The sequence below is a fragment of the Meriones unguiculatus genome, chromosome 10 (assembly GCF_030254825.1).
Source record: "Meriones unguiculatus strain TT.TT164.6M chromosome 10, Bangor_MerUng_6.1, whole genome shotgun sequence".
Lineage (NCBI taxonomy): Eukaryota > Metazoa > Chordata > Mammalia > Rodentia > Muridae > Meriones > Meriones unguiculatus.
Window position 1 is genome coordinate 100,356,330 of NC_083358.1, and position 16,525 is coordinate 100,372,854.

General features: G+C 44.5%; 1 long non-coding RNA gene across 1 annotated transcript; it reads right to left on the reverse strand.

The window, feature by feature from the left end:
- Positions 1-110: 110 nt before the first annotated feature.
- On the reverse strand, positions 111-15,274 carry LOC132657068 (uncharacterized). The gene is made up of 4 exons (XR_009594911.1): positions 15,100-15,274; positions 13,264-13,334; positions 4,676-4,745; positions 111-2,861 (listed from the first exon to the last, which is right to left on the reverse strand). It is a non-coding gene; the product is annotated as an uncharacterized LOC132657068 (long non-coding RNA).
- Positions 15,275-16,525: the final 1,251 nt, after the last annotated feature.

Below are 16,525 nucleotides of genomic sequence, written 5' to 3' on the forward strand. Positions count from 1 at the left end.
CCCTTTATCACAAAGTATATTGAATTTTTTATTTTTTTTAAAAAAAGCTTTTATGCAAGGCTGGGGTAAACACTTAAGATACAAAGCTCTTGGCTCAATCCCTAGCCCCTCAAAACAAAAATTTTTCCACACAAAAATCTCTAAGTCAAACAGCTTCATTGATGAATTCTACGTCTTACAGCAGAGGAAGAGGTCATTTAGTTAGTTAGTTAGTGGTCTTACACTGCTGTTAGAACCTAACAAACTCATAACAGAAAGCAAAACTGATTCAGTACTCCCAGGAATATTGATACAATATCCCTAATAAAACATTAACTAGAAGAAGAAATATATAAAAGGAGGCCTTTGAAAGAATTTATTCTGATTAAGTAGAGTTTCTCAAGAGTACAATATTTAGTCAAATAATCACCAAGGTTTGCTTCGTCAAGAGAATGAAGGAGACAAATCATGTGATTATCTGAACAGATGCAGGAAATTTGATTTTAAAAAAATTGACGACTATTCATGTTAGTCGTCTAACATGCTAAGGCCTAGTGGTCACACCACACACAATGGTTAGGGACTGAATACTCTCCATTTTAACAGCAAGAACAAGGCAGGAAAGCCCTTTCCTTACACTTCTGTTCAACACTGCATAAAGTCCCTAGAACAGTTAGGAGGGAAAGAGACAGAAAGGGTGGCAGAGACCCAAAGGGACTGGAAGAACTGAACTCCCTGCACTCACAGCACGGCTGTACTTGTAGAAACTCCTAAGGAATCTGCCACCAAGATTGCACAGTACAAGGTCAAATGTCAAAATCTCTTGTTTTTACTGTAATTGAATAATTGGAATTTTAAAACTTTAATATCACTTAAAATAGCACCAGGACTTCTAATCCTGGCCAAGATGGAGTAACAGGGACTAGATGTACACTCTCACCTGAAACAGCTAAAACTCCAGGCAAAATGCATGAAGCAAGTTTTCAGACTTTTAGCAGCAAGCAGCTCAGGTCTGAATCCTGAGGGACAGGCAGAGGCGTGGCAGCTTCCTCAGGCTGTGACGGAGCAAGTTTCCAGGTGTTCATCTAAGAAGAAGGGCCACCAAACCTCCCTCCATTCACGATATCAAACAGCCCAGGTCAGAATTCAGGGATGGGGATAAACAGATAAACATGCAAGAACGTGGGGAAGGTCTCCATCAGTGCTGACCCACAGTCACATGAAGAAGCTGTGGCAGATGGCTGCCTGGGCATTCTTTCAACCAATCTGGAGAGATATCAAAAATAGCCAAGGAGCAGCTCCCTAAATGTTGAAGGGCCTGAGTTCCAGAGTCTCACAGCTAAGCTCCCAAATCCAGAGGCTTAAGGCTCTAAGCCTCAGGGATGAGAGGTTTACAGCTCCACGCTTTCCAAGCTGGAGGTTGATCGCTGCAGGTGCTCAAGGCACAGGTTCGCTGCTCCGAGTACTAACACTTGACAGCAATCAGCAGAGCCCTGAGCTTTAGGCATAGGGGACTCCCAGCTCTTTAGCCCTCCGCAGCTCTCTCAAACTCTTCTGGCATCTGGGGCTTGCAACCCTCATAGCCTCGGCTCCTCCCTTCAGCTCCTCACAGCCCCTCATCTTCCGTAACCTCGGCTTCTCCATTGTCTCTTACCTTCTCAGCACATCCAAGGTCCTTCAGAGACATGGTTTTCAGAGTCTGCTGCGGCTCAGGGCTGCGGGCATCCCAACACTTAGCTCACACTGGCTTTCTGGGACTCTTAGCTTCCTCTTGGTTTCATAGTTTTGAGCTTTTGTTATAAAGCCCTTTCATCCCTGGTGACTTAGAATTCTTGGGGGCGGGGGGGGGCGAAGTTCTGCGCCATCGCTGTGGCTAGAAAAGTCCCGGTGTTTGTCAGTCTTCATGTTCAGCCTGTTTTACCCACAGGGAGTCAAAAGACCACTCGGAGGAAGCCCTTTCTAAGACCTGATATTGCAGAACTGCGCGGGGAGGGGGGGGGGGGACAATGGAGGTGTCACCGGTGTGGGAGGGTGGTTCGTGCCCAGGAGAGAAGCCTCCCAGACTAAGCTGGGAACTGTATGGGGAAGAACATGGCATGCTTGCACACAGACTATAATTTCATCATTCACAGCCCCACTTTCTTTTTCTTTTTTTTTTTTTAATTCTTCAAACAGGTATTTTATTTTTGCCTTTTCTCTAACTTAAAAGTACACATCAAACATGCAATCAGTTTGAAGACAAGATATTATGTAATCAAGCAATACTCCTAACTGATCGGACAAAGAAATTACACTCAACAACAGCACTTTAGGAAGCATACGGGGAGCGGATAAAGTGACTGAAACGTGCTTGAATTGATTACGTCACCTAAAGTTCTATACTGTATAGCACAGCTAAGAGAAGCTTGTGCAAAATGTGTGGGCATCACGGATAACTGTTAAAATTAGGACAGCAAACAAACCTATAAGTTTTCTGTATCAGGATGTATAAAACTGGCCACGCTTTTAAAGACTACCTTCCAACTCCACCAATCACAAGCCTTACAGGTGGATCAGGCACGAGCCTTGCCTGCGAGCCAATCACAAGCCTTGATTGAGAGCCAATCAGAAGCCGTACATTTCACCAATCACCGCCTTTTTTGCGGAGGCCTTGGGGAAGTGCTGCCCTCCTGTCCTGAGCTGAGAAGAGCTGCTAGGTGAACACGATCACCTTAAGTCCACCTGGGATTGTCTTGTTTCGAAGGACGTCCACTGAAGTTGGTGCAAGTTTCCTGAGGTGGCTCTGACTACAGCAAAGCTTGCGGAGCAGGAGTCACCACTGCCGTGATCCTTTGCCGCTAGAGCCGTGTTCAAAATAGCCAGCTGGTTGCTACTCCTCACTCCTGGTAGCCAGGTGTAAAGGAAGAATCTGTCAGCCGCCAAGCACGGCGTCAAAACAACTGGCCTCAAACAGTGTTTCCATTTGAAGCATTAAAAAGAGTCTCTCTTTCTCCTCTTACCTGCCGATCAGGATGTAAGCTCGCAGCTACTGCTCCAGAACCACACCTGCCTGTGTGCCACCACCCTGCCATGAAGATGATAGACTAGGCTAACCCTCTGAAACTATAAGCAAGCCCCCAGTTAAATGCTTTCTTTTATAAGCCGCCTTGGTCATGGTGTCTCTTCACAGCAATAGAACAGTAACTGAGACACAAGAATTATAGTACACACAAATAAACAGGAAAATATGTGATCCATCATAATAGAGAGAAAGAGCAATGAAAACTGAACTGAACTGGATATAAGGGGTAGAAATAGTAGACGAGGATGTTAAAGTAGATGCTAAAACTATATTCCATATATTTAAGAAAAATAGCAGAAACAATTGAACACGGTAACTAAAAGCACAGAACGTTGTTTTGTTTTTATGTGCCTGTTGTGTTTGTATATGCACCATGTGCAAACCCGGAGTCCACCGAGGCCAGAAGAGGGCATCAGGTCCCCCAGAGCTGGAGTTACAGGCAGTTGTGAACTTCCATGTGGGTTCTGGGAACCAAACTTGAATCCTCTGGAAGAGCAACTACTGTGTTTAACCACTTAACCATCTCTCCAGTCTCAAGAATACATTTTTAAAGGTATAATGGAGGCAAATCTACAGCACGACAAATAATAATAATAATAATGTTGTTATTAAGCTGAATGCAGAGGAATGTTAACTCAGAACATAGCTGTTCTGGCAAGAGATCTCGTCCAAAGACCTTCTAGGTCTCTGTGATCTGGCTGGAATACAAACACGCCTTTAATTCAGGAGACAGAGGCGAGCAGATCTGAGCTCAAGGCCAGACAGTACAGAGCAAGTATCCGGTAAAGAAAAGCTTAGATCCAGGCATGGTGGTACGCACTTTTAATCCCAAACAATGAAGATAAAGTTAGTTTGTAGGAAGCATTCATGTTTGAAAGTGAAGTCTAATTGAGTGACAGAAACAGTGATGAATCAGAGAAAGACTGACAGAATAGGATACATCCAGCTACAGAAGAGAAAGAAAAGGGAAGCTACTTAAGGGGCAATGAAGAGAGGTATTTCAACCAGAACAATAATAGACAGGCTGCAGTATAAGAACTCTGGTGATGACTGAATGAGCCAGAGAATGAAAAGGAGTCAAATTAGAGCAGATTGCTGGAGATAGTTTGAGGCCAAGCAGAGTAATTTAGGGGCCAAAAGAAAAGCCAGACTGAATAAGTTAGTTAGAGGAGTTTGAGACAGAACAGCTGAGTTGAACCAGCCATCCAAGAACTCAATAAGAACAAGACAGGGTGAGCTTATTAAGCAATAATTCTCAGAGACTGAAAACATCCTAGGCCTAGGTTATATAGTATGAGCACTAGAAGCTTCCAGGACTAAGCCTAGGTTAGCAGACAGAGCCAATAAGTGTTGGAGACAACAACTAAAAAAGAAGAATAAAAGTTCCTTTTACAGCTGAGCTATGGCTAGAGACTATGGCTAGTACTTACTTAGCACACTCAAAGCTCTGGGTTCAAACCTTGGACTTAAAAAAATTTTTTTCCATCTTGTTCCCTTGTTTCTTTCTCTCCCCTACTGCCATCTCTAGCTGTTTCCAGGAGAAAGAGTGAGAATGAAGTTGATACACATTTCTGAATGGCACATAAAAGGCTTTCTCCCTCCGCTTTTCCTTGGACAACACGGCTACCACCATACCTGCTGGCAATTGGTATTTCAGGCAGATGTGTCCAGCTGCAGAGGTGCTGTTATCTGACGGTGCCTCTCTCTGGGAAGCCAGAAAAAGGAAAACTGTGTTTAGAAGGTATATTTTCTCGCTCTCCAGGTAAGCAGGAGAAATAATGGAATTCAAATTGGAATGACCATGTGATAAAACTTCTTCCCACCAGGTGTTTATCCTAGTCCATAAAAACAACTATTTGAAAGTAATGAAAAACCACTCCCTGTTGGGGAAGCAAATGGAACCACATGGCTCTGAACAGTTCGAGAGAAAGCAGCAAACCCAGGAAGCAGATGGCAAATGCATGTCAAACAGGATCAGCCCAGAATCCCTCAGGGATCCTTTCCAGATGAGGCCTCAGGGACCACGCCAGGGGCTGCCATCTGCCCTCCGTTGTTGGACACACAGGCTACCCTGCTCCTGTGGGACAGGGGAGGGCTCCCCACCTCCTTTGTACCCAACGCCTAAACATGCACCTTCATTTCGGTTCCTGTTTTGATGCTCTAGTGCTCCGATCCGTTGGACTTTCCTGCCCAGTTCTTTCTTTCTTCCACTGTTATCCCTCACAATAAATACATGGGCTTTTACGGCTGGAAGAGTTTACTGCTAATCACTCAAGGGAAATGGGGATGAAGGCCAACAAAGATGAAGACACTTTCTTACCTAATGACCCTTTATATGTGTGTGACCAAATGTCCCTCTTTTCCAAGGACAGCCCTGGCTTACACCTGCTCTCCTGCCATACGGCTAATAGCATCCTTTCGCTTTCAGAAGTATTCATGTAGATCATAACATAAAATAAGTTATTTTATTCATACAGCACTTACTTTATCCCAAGATTATAGGCACAAACACAATTAATCTCCAAAGCAATCCCATGAGGTAAGTAATATTTCTAGAATAACAAAACCAAGGGATGGAGACATCTTTTGTAGCTTGCCCAACACTACCAGGAAGTGTCTGAACCAGGATTTGAACTTCTGGCTTCAATGTTCTTGCATTATGGTAGGTCTGATGGTGTTTAGTCCTCACTGTCAACCTGTCTGGGTTTAGAATCACCTCTGTGTGTGTGTCTGTGAGAGTCTTTCTCAGGAATGCCTAACAGAGAAGAGAATACACACACCCTAAATGTGGCTGGTGCCATACTGTGGTCTAGGGACCCATACTGAATAAAAAGGAGAAAAAGAGAAAGGGAGCTGGAGAGATGGCTCAGTGATTGAGAGCATTAGCTGTTCTTCTAGAAGACCTCGGTTTGATTCCCAGCAGCCACGTGGTACCCCACAACTGCCAATGATTCCAATTCCAGGGACTCTGATGCCCTCTTCTGACCCCCACAGGTTCCAAACATTCATATGATGCATACACACAAAATCATGCAGACAAAACACATACACGGATTTAATTTTTTTTTTTTCTTAAATGCCCTTCCTCTTGCTCTTGTCAGGTATTTCATCCCATCAGTGAGAAAAGTAACTAAATTAGTAGCAAGGAGTGGGGTTGTTACTGTAACAAAACTGGCTGTGTGGTCCGTAGGCCTTTAGAAAGGGTTTGCGGAAAGGTTGGGGCTTTGATAGAGAGAATCCCTAAAATACTGTAAGCAGGGCTTGGTGGGCTTTTCTGGAAGGGATTTGGGAGACCAAACTGCACGCAGGAAGGCAGACAGCAAAGACTACACTTACAAGGTCTCAGAGGGGAATCAAGACTAGTGGGAACTGGGCTGAACACTACCAGTCTGGGGGAGAGGGGCTGGCTGCTTTCAGTCTGTGTGCTGACAACTTGTGTGAGGCTCAATTAAAAGATAATGGACTAAGCTGTTTGGTGGAGGAAACTTCAAGACAGAATAGCATCCAGCCAGGGCATAGCTCCTGCTTACAACTCTTAGTGAGATATACAATAAAGAGAGAGCAGGGATATATGAAGAGTGTACAGTTTGTGGGGCTGGAGAGATGGCTCAGTGGTTAAGAGTCCTGGCAGCTCTTGTAAAGGACCCGGGTTCAGTTCCCAGCACCCACCTGGCAGCTCACATCTATCTGTAACTCCAGTCTTGGGGATCAGGTGCCTCCTCCTTACCTTCGGTGGCACCAGACACACAAAGAGCGTACAGACATACAATGCAGGCAAAACACCCACACACATAAAAATAAGTAAATAAATAAAATTTTAAATGTACAGTTAGGTGAGGAAAAACATGAGCAAGTTTAAAGTTGCAGATGAGGCTTTTATGGGGAAAGTTAAGAGAAACCGCCTTCTGTTCACGGGACTAATGAGAAAGGAAAGCCTCAACCCTTGTGGAAATACAAATTCACCCCAAAGGGGAGAGCCAGAACAGGAAAAAATTAAAATTAAAAAAACACCTGGGGAAGTGTTTTCTCAGGATTAGACTCCAAGGCTCATATAAGGCACCATAGAAGGGGGCCAGACTTTGTCATGAGTTGCCAGCAGAACTTAGCAGCATTGTGCATGTAGTTTCGCAGACAAAATGCAAAATGCAATAATTAGGCATTCTGAAAGCTTCAACCAAGGCCTCAGGAAGTTGCCAAGGCCAGGCACTGTCCAGCTGTTAAGATTCCCTGCAAGGACACCCTGATGGGCCGTTGCTTGACACTAGGACAGTGAAACCTAAGTTGCAATGGAGACCCCAGAATATTGCAGGTGTCGGGACCATGAGATGGCTGACAGGAAAGCTTCAGACACGGAGGAGGACAGGCCTAAGAGAGAGGCTTCATGTGCTTTCATTGGAAGGGTAGGATAATCGAGGCCATTGGATCCCAAATGATTCCATCATGAGACCTAGATGCCAAATATGGAGCTGTAAGGCTTGGTGTTTGCCCTACCTGGTTTTGGTCTTGCTTTGGCCTGATAATTTCCTTACTCTGTTTGTACTCTTTCCTTTCAGGATGAGAATATTTACTTCTGTGCTATCAGATATTTGAAGTATGTGGTTTGTTTTGCTCTGGTTTTATTTAATGGGGGCTTACAGTAGGAAAATTGCCTTCAGTCTCACAGGAGACTGAGTTGGAGGCCTTTTGAACAGTGTTGTGACTGTTAAGATTTTGGGAGATCCTTATAGATTGACTAAATCTATTTGCCTTGAGATGAGTATGACCCTCTGAGGATTAGAGTGGAGTGATGCAGGTAAAAGTGATGTGTTTGGGGGAAGAATTGTGATGATTGATCTTCATTGTTAACGTGACTGGATTTGAAATCACCTAGGTGACATACCTCTAGGTGTGATTTTTTTTAAAGTGATTTCCAAAGGTGTTTAAAGGAGGAAGGAAGACTCATCTTGGAGGCAGGTGCCACCATTCCATAGGCTGGGAGTCTGGACTGAATGAAAGGGGAAAGAGAAGAAAGACGCTTTGTCGTAGTTCCTGTTACTGTGAAGAGACACCATGACCACAGCAACTCTTATTTTAAAACACATTTCATTGGAGCTGGCTTGCAGCTCAGAGGTTCAGTCCATTATTGTCATGGCAGGAAGCGTGGTGGCACACAGGCAGACATGGTGCTGGGGAGGTAGCTGAGGGCTGTACATCTGGGTTGGCAAGCAGCGGAAAGTGACAGTGACACTTCTGAAACCTCAAAGTTCACACCCCGCAGTAACACACTTACCTTCAACAAGGCCACACCTACTCCAGCAGGGTCACAGCTACTATGGTGCCACTCCCTATGGACCCAAGGGGCCGTTTTCGTTCAGACTACCACACTGCCGAACACCAGCATCCTTTCTGTTTCCCGACTCTATGCAACCACCCTCTTGCCAGTATAGCTTTCCCACTCTGAAGCCCTGCACCCTCAAATTATGAGCCAAAACAAACCCTTCCACCCTTTAGTCGCTTTGATCAGGTAGGAGAAAAGAAGCTGGTACACACCCTCAGCTTTAAAAACCTCTAGTCTTTAAAACATATTTTTAGATAACCAGGTCCTTTAATAATGACAGCGACTCACAGGAAACGGAAGGCGGGCTTTAAATTGGAGATCCAACATTCCATTTTGGGCCCCCAAATCCTCCACAAAAGTCAGCTCTACACAAGTCTTATTAATGGGTCTCTGGGCAGCAAAGCTAAACATCATGACAGTGATCAGCAGCAAGAAAACTCCAGGCCAAGGCAGAGTCAAGGCAAGGTAAGGAGTCAGGTGACACCTGGGTAGCGGACTGCTCCTCAAACTGACATGAGAACAAATGCACAGCAAATACTCAGATGTGCGGCAGACACAATTTGCTTTTCAAAACATTTACGCTTGCTTTTTCTAGTGACAAATAGAGTTGACAGAGAGGTAGAGGACGGGCAGGCAATAGGTAGGTATATAGAAACATAGTCTATAGATAGATGGTTATGATTACAGATAGTTATCTTTATTTTTCATTTGAGGTTGTGGTTTTTCACCACTCTGGATCCACATCTCTTAGTGGAGCCCATGGCATATGCCAAACCGTGAAAGCTGTCCTTCCCCTGGCCACAATCCCCAGGACAAGCATGAATATATAGATGCTGGGCACAAGACATGCCTATAAGCCCAGCACTTAGGAAATGGAAGTGGGAGGTTGTGAGTGAAAGATAAGCCTGAGCTACAAGTTCTGTGCCAACCTGGGCTAACATAGTGAAACTCTATCTGAAACAAACAAATGAAAAAGAATGAGCACGTGGACGAAGCCCACCAAAGACACAGTGAGAGTTTGCTCAGTCTGGGAAAGAGTGGACCATCCTTCCCATTGAATGTGTCGGGTCATGAAATGGGATTCACGGGGGCCTGTCGCCTGTGGAATGTGACTGAGTGTGACTGAGAACAGAACCAACCAACGCACAGGCGACACAGAGCTGCAAGATACACAAAGAGAAACTGGACCCTGCTAAATTTCTGAGAAGCTAGATCAAGCCACATCTGAAGTCAGATTTCACAGACTTTTCCATCGAATGAGCCAATAAAAACCTTTTTTCCTTACGGCCAGTTTGGCTGGAGCTCTCTGTCCCTTGCGAATGGAGGAGGTCTGATCGTGATGTAAGATAATGATTTCAGTTATTTTATTTGGGAAGCATGAGTCCCGATTATGGTGGAAGATAGTGGTTTGAGTTATTTTAGTTGGAACGTGTGACTGCAAGAAAACAAGACTTCTTGGGGTCAGTGAGTTACACAAGTCTAGTTCAAGGCCCTGGGTATTCCAGGTCCCAAACTGAGAGGGGGTATGGTTATTGCTGTAAAGGAAATTGGCATCAAACAATCACTTTAAGATTTAAAGAAGACAAAAAAAAAAAAAAATTGAGTGAATGGTGGCCAAAAGAAAAGGGGGCATGTAATATACAAACTCTTTTCGAAGAAACAGAAATCCTGGTCACATTGTTCAGGACTGATGGGGCCTCCGTAGGACCCAGCAGGAGCAGTGAAGCAGCAACTGAGGGCATAGATGGTTCCAGCGTGTGCTTGCTCCAAAGGGCGCTTCCCAGGAAATTGCCTAGAAATGGCAGTACAGCCAACAGCCGTAACTGGCCCACTACTTTCCCTATAAACACGCCTCCCTTTTGTGAGCCACAAGGACCCATTCAGCCAACTGTGTGGTGCTTCAGCTGAAACAACAGACCAGAGGAAATGCCTAATTGGCTTTCATCAAACCAAAACTGTGGAGCAGCCTGGTCCAACCATAGCTCTGTCTCTGGCCCTAGCGTGGAAATTATTTTCTGCCTAATGTCAGGCTGTGTGTAGAGGAGAATAAAGAGGAACGAAAAAGAAGACCAGCCTTTGGACCATCATTAACCCCTTGGTAAGGCCATAGCCCATCAGGGACAGGAAGGGATTAGCCTAGGCATGGGAAGAAGAAAAGCAGAGGGGGAAAGGCAAGAGAGGGCTGGGAAGACAGCTTCATTAGAAAAATTCCTGCCTTGCAAGCATGAGGATCTGTGTTCACAGATGGTGGCTTGTAATTCCTCTGCTCAAGAGAGAAAGAGAGAGACTGGGGGCTCCCTGGGACCCACCACCTAGACAGTCTAGCCTGATTGATTAGCTCCATGTCAGCAAGAGACCCGGTCTCAGAGGAGGCAGGCAATGGACCAGAGGATGCTACCTGAAGTTATCCTTTGTCCTACACACACACACACCAACACACACACCAAAGGGGAACTGCTTAAATATATATATGTTAGATGTGATGATACGTGCCTTTAATCCCTGCACTCAAGAAGCAGAGGCAGGTGGACGTCTGTTTAGTTCAAAGCCAGCCTGGTCTACATAGTGAGTTCTAGTACAGCCAGGGGCTATGTAGAAAGACTCCTTCCCAAACAAAACAAAACAAAATTAAGTCAACTAATACCTTCTGCCATCTCCTACCTGTCTGGCTTACAAAAATTTTATTTAAAAATAGTAAATTTCTTATTTACAAATATATTTATAATTTATTCTAATTATATTCTAATTCTATATTCTAATTATTCTTTAAAATTTTATAATTTACTAAATATACTTATAATATATTTGATATTATATTATGCTTATATATAATATAATTAAAACATATTTATAATATTATTCATTATTATAAATAATGAGCAGGGGGAAAGTGCCCACCTTTAAACTCAATACTAAAAAGTTAGAGGCAGGCTGATCTCTGTGTGTTTGAGGCCAGCCTGGTCTACAGAACAAGTTCTAGGTCAGGCAAGGCTGTAGTGAGACCCTGTCAAAAGAAATGGAACAGAGCAATTGCAATTTCCTAGCTCATTGCTCAGAATGTGTGATGGTTGTTTCAAAATTTCAAAGATGACAGTGAAAAGGAAAATGTGTGACTCACTCAGACACACAGAGCATTATTCAGGAGATTTGTGACTAATGAGTATTTGGAGGGTGAGAGGAGGAGTTAAAAATAATTCTGATTCTTGGGAACCTCGCTGGATGGTTTCAGAACCCTGTAATTTATCTATTTCCAGGAATTTTCTCTCTACCATTTCTTTCAGGCCTGTGAGCCCTGAATTCTGCACCCTGGCGCATCAACCTCAGGGGAACATGTGGGTTTCACACAGAATGACTCAAGGGAGACAGGAATCAGAGTCGTCTGTGTGCTCTTCCTGACACCAATGTGGTAGTGAATTCTCGGGGTCCCATAGACTTCTTGCCTGACTTTTTCATTGCCATACCACCTCAGGTCTGGAGATCTACGGAAACACACGGCCCTGATTATCTGTTCCTCATAAGGGACCTTAGAAAGTGATGCAAAAAGATCCTCCAAGTCACATTGTCCTAGTCTAGGGACTCAACTTCTATCACCCACCAGCACTGTGAGGCAAAAGTAAAAGACGGGGAGACCCCGCTCTGACTCCATGCAAGCTGCTTAGCTATTCGTTTCTTAAAATATGGAAATCTTTTACATTATCATCAGCAAAACGGACTTCAAGAGCTTTGCTGTGAGTCGTGGGGCGCAGACAGTAACTGCTATAAGCGTTGGCATCGTTATCACGTAACCTGGAGCCAGGCAGCCTCTCTGCACTTGCTCCTTCTCTTGAAAAGCTATAAGTAGTAATAATTACCTGTCCGGTGGTTACGGGAATTACATAGGTGAAGATTACCAGGTGTATATGCATAGTGTCTGGCCCCGTGTCTTATAGACAGTAGGCACTGTATGTTAGGTTTCTTTCCTTCCTCCTCTGAGATTTTCTTTCCGACCTCCACTGAAACCTAGGATAAGGAAGGGTTTTGGGGCTCCAATCATAGCCACGCTGGTTCCCACGTTCGGCCAAAAAACAGTCTGTTCCTGGAGCTGGCTCTTTGAACTGCCGAATCCCCCACCTGATGGGCTTTCTGCCTACACCCATAAAAGGAAAAGCTGTCAGCGCCCCACGGTCGCCTGGAAAGAAGCAGACAGTTGCAGGATTCACCGGTTGACACTAGAGGGAGCAACAAGCCCGGGAAAGCGGTGAGGACCACACCCAACAATCTAAGAATTCGCCAGGCCTCTCAGGTTAGGAGTTGGGGAATGCAAGCGAGGCGAACGCAGGGAGCAGAGATGGAACACCCTCCTTTCGGCAGCGGCCTAGAGAGTGGGTCTTTGAGAGTGGGTGGGACACGTCACTCCTCGCAGTCCTCTCCGGCTTCATCTAGCCCAGCTTCGCCCTACGTGCCCTGGGTCACAGCTAAAACACTACTGGAGAATATTATAGAGTCCCGGGTGTTTAGTTGGAGAGCAGGAACCCACAGGGAGAAAGGACTTCAGAAAGGTCTCCGGCTGGTTTACAAAACCTCATGCGGAATTGATGGGCCACTTTAATACACATCATCTCACTGATGATCTTTGCAGCTTGGAGTTAGAGGCAGAGGCTGTCAAGCTTGTTTTAAAAGTAATGAAGAAACCGAGGTTCAGGTAACCGCCCGCGCTCTGGCAACTCCCTTCATCACCACTCACTATTGGTTCGTCTCTTGTTGATCTTGTTTTGTTTTTATGCGGCGCCGGGGATCCAATGCCCCTTTTTCAAATTAGTTCAAACTACACACACAACTGCAAGAAAACTACCCCGCTCCAAGTAGCCCATAAATCGTTTCAAAAATTTTGGTTTTATTTTCCTTTTCATGTGTGTGAATATTTTACCTTCGTGTATGTCTGTGCCCCATGCGCGTGCCTGGTGTCGCGGGAGACGGGAAGAGTGTGGACCTGGAACCCTGTAAATGGAGTTGTGAGTTAGCATGTGGGCGCTAGAAATGGACTCCTGGGCCTCTGGGAATGTAGGCAGTCGGTGCTCTAAACTATTGAGCCATCTCTCCACGTCCCATAATTAAAAAAAAAAAAAAAAAATTACTACGTTTATTCATGTATTTGTGTGCATGCACCGCCATGACCTGAGCGTGGAAGGTAAGGGCCGATCTGTCATCCTCTCCTTCCGCCCCGTGGGTTCCAAGAACAGAACCCAGGTCACTGGGCTTGGCAGCAGGTGCCTTAACCCACTGGGCCATCTTGCTGGCCCCATAAACCAAAATGATATTGCTACATCCTGTTTTCCTAAGCCATCGAGTGTGGTGGTGAGACAATACAATGTAGTAATTACGAGGGTGCACTCTGTCCTTACCCAGCCTAACCTCCTTCACGCTATCAGCGCCTCCCAAGCCAAACACTTAGAACATCTACCGACGAAGTTTGCCATTAAAAAAAAAAAAAAAAAAAAAAAAAACTTGACCTGGTTCCTTGATTGTGGACCTTTCTTTGTGCTCAATTGAGCAAATTATGTCTGGCACATAATTTAATAGTTAACTGTTGCATTATATATATGTTATCTATACATACATATAATGGTTTTACTGTATAAATATGTTTTACTGTATAAGGCATAGATGCAGAATCATGTGTAATAGTTTTACAATCACAGCCAGCAACAAACACTTAGAATATCTACCTACAAAGTCTGCCATTTTAGAAAAATACTTGACCCAAACTGCAACCTTTTACCACTTAAATGGCAAAAAAGTATTGCCTGACACACAGGAACCATTTAATATATATTTACTTATTTCATGCCATTTATCAAAGTGGAGTTAGAATTAAATGGGGAGATTGTCAACTAGATTTGTACTGAGCTGGTCCTCTAACTGTCCACCAGGAATCTCAGGATGTTGGCTAGTTTGGAAATAGGGTCTTTGTGAATGTCATGAAGTAGGAAGAAGATAAGCTAAGCATAGCTAAGATGAAAATAAGCCAAGCATAGTAGCACACACTTATAAATCCAGCTATTTGTGATTTCCAGGCCAGCATGGCCTATATAGGGAGACTCCTTCTCAAAAAAGAAAAAAGTCACAGTAGTCTCTAAATCCCGTATATCTGGTATCTTCATTCTCATAAAGAGGACATATAAAATACTGAGAGAAAAGGGAAGGCAGCCAGGTGGTGATGGAAGTAGACACTGCAGTGGTGCAACTGTAGCCAAGGACTGCCAGGAGCCACAAACTAGGAGTCAGTCAGGGACTGGGTTGTCTTCACAGCCCCCAGAAGAACACGACCTGTCAACAGCTTGCTTGCAGACTTCTGACCTCCAGACAGAGAAAGAACGTGTCCTGTTCTAAGCTACCCACTCCACGATGATTTGTTACAAGAGCTTGTGACAGAGTGGTGATCAGACTATGATTAGTTTTTTCATTTCCAGTCTAACCTCTTTTACTCTACTGTTGACTTTCAAGCCAGAAACAAACACTTAGACCATCTTCCTGTCATTTAAAAGGAAAAAACAAAAACAAAAAACAAAAAACAAAAACTGCTTGACCCAAACTGCAATCTTTTAGCACTTAAAATGACATTAAGTTATTGCCTGACACACAGGGACCCCTTAAAAAATATTAATGGACAGGTTGATAAAACATGATGTTTTGTGTTATACCTATTCAAGATATCATGAGCCTATTTTCACCCTCTATGTACCAAGACCATAAACTTACTTACAAGTTTTCTACATTGAATCACAAGATTCCAGAACTCAGTGCCACTGTGGAAGGCTGGAGTTTATCTGAAGCTCAAAAGTCCCGACTGTTGGCCACCTCAGGGGTGATAAGTTGAAAGCCATCTAAACATTCTCAGGACTCTGAATCTTATGAGGCAGGGATGATCTCATCCTTGCTGAACCCTTCCACACTTGCTCGGGAATGGGCCAAAGGAACCCAGAGAGTCGGAGGACTGGCTCGTTGCTGTGAAGGATGTGGGCCACGTGGTACTGTTTCCATTAGGTCAGCTTTGGAGTAGAATGGGTGGTGGTGGATTAATAGCTGCAAAGGGAGGGAGAGGGAGGCTGGGAGCGCTGATTCACTGGAGCAAATCTTAGAGTGAGTCAGAATCCAGCAGAAAAATAGCCTGTTGTCCCATATCTGCCTCATTGTCCGGCAATGAGACACTTCCTCCACGCATACCCACAGGCAGAGCAAAAGGAAGGAGAAGGAAATGGAGTCAAGCCTGCAGTGCCGCTCCTGTGCCTAATACTGTGTCTTTAAACCACTGCAGACACTGTGCTCTGTTCTGAGAGAGCTCCTGGAGCCCACAGTGGTCTACAACTCACTGGGTGGCCAGAGGGACCTTGAATTCCTGATTCTCCTCTGCCTCCACCCCCCACATCATGGGATCATTGGTGTGCACTGCCTTCTCCAACCAGATTATCTTCCTAAACGCATATATCGTGAAGTTCTCCTCGCTCTACGCCATTGTTCCCAAAGCACCTGTGCGGGAGCATCTCCATGCTCTCTCCCTGACCTTCCCAAAGCCCGCAATGGCTAGGGGAAGGTATGGAGCTGTTGGCTTTGCTCTGGGGTGCTCTTAATGACTCTCCTTCTCCTCTGAACAGGTCCATCTGTTGAGACCCGGTGGATGGTTAGCAATATGGCACAGGTTTGGAGTTACTCATTCTTGTAATTGTTTTTTGTTTTTTTTGTTTTTTTTTTTTTTACCATTTACTAACTCTATAACCTTCCGGTTCTCTTAGTCTTTGACCCTCTATCTTCTCATCGTAATTGGTCACAGTGATGTCCACCTCACAGGGCAAAACAGACCTCTCACACAACACTGACATAGATATTATGTGGATGAACATAGCAATGTTGACAGGAAATACTGTTTTACTTCCTCTAAACCGTGATTACTCAGGATGGCATCTCTCTACCAGACTGTAAACTGCACCTGTCTTGAGGCCTATGTCTGCCTAGGGCAGTGGTTCTCAACCTTCCTAATGCATACAGTGCCCTATGTTGTGGTGACCCCAACCATAAAATTATTTTTGTTGCTACTTTGCAACTGTAATTTTGCTACTGTTATGAATTGTAATGAAAATGGAGATAGAAATTTGCCAAGGGGTTCCACAACACAGGTTGAGAACCACTAGCCT